Source organism: Panthera leo, chromosome A1 (assembly GCF_018350215.1).
Source record: "Panthera leo isolate Ple1 chromosome A1, P.leo_Ple1_pat1.1, whole genome shotgun sequence".
Classification (NCBI taxonomy): Eukaryota; Metazoa; Chordata; class Mammalia; order Carnivora; family Felidae; genus Panthera; species Panthera leo.
The window spans coordinates 37841674-37842403 of NC_056679.1; the positions used below are offsets into that span (position 1 = coordinate 37841674).

The following is a 730-nucleotide window of genomic DNA, read 5'->3' on the forward strand; positions in this document are numbered from 1 at the left end:
TATTCTTTGTTCATTATTAAACACAGTATGTATGTTACCTGATGTGTATGTTAGGTTTATTATAGATCTGTCTATCAGGTTGAGGACATTCACTTCCATTTCTAGTTTGCATAAATAAATATATATGAATTTTGTTAAAGAAATGTTTCTTTATCTGCTGATATGATCATGTGGTTTTGTATCTTTGTCAATGAGGTGAATCACCTTGAGTTTTTTTTTTAGAAGTAAAAGAAAAAATATTTTATTAGGAAAAAAAAAAGTACGCTTGGGGACAGAGGATTGGGGGCCTTCAATGTCCTGGTGGTAATTCTGTCCTTCTCAAATGTGGACAGTGACTTCCATGTCTGACACTGTATCCTGATCCACAGCATTCAGCAAAAAACTCTTCTTGAATTTGCTTCTTGAATTTGAGTGTCATCCTTGTGCAGGGGCCATGCTAATCCCTGTATCTTTACCTTGACTGATTTTTGAATATTGAACTGACTTTTTTTTTTCTTTGGAGATGAAACTCACTTGGTCATGTTATATTATCTTAAACGTTATTGGTTTCTATTTGCTAATGTTTGGATGTGAATTCTTGTATTTGTGTTTATGAGGGATATTGGGTCTATAATTTTCATTTCTTAAGATGTTTTTATTGAGTTTTGGTATCAGATTAATACTTGCCTTTTAAAATGTGTTATTTCTTCTATATTTAGAAACAGTGCCCATAAAATTGATATGATGTCCT

The 730-nt window shown here is 31.9% G+C and overlaps 1 non-coding gene across 1 annotated transcript; it reads right to left on the minus strand.

The window, feature by feature from the left end:
- Positions 1–376: 376 nt before the first annotated feature.
- On the minus strand, positions 377–480 carry LOC122202768. Its single transcript, XR_006194875.1, has one exon. It is a non-coding gene; the product is annotated as a U6 spliceosomal RNA (small nuclear RNA).
- Positions 481–730: the final 250 nt, after the last annotated feature.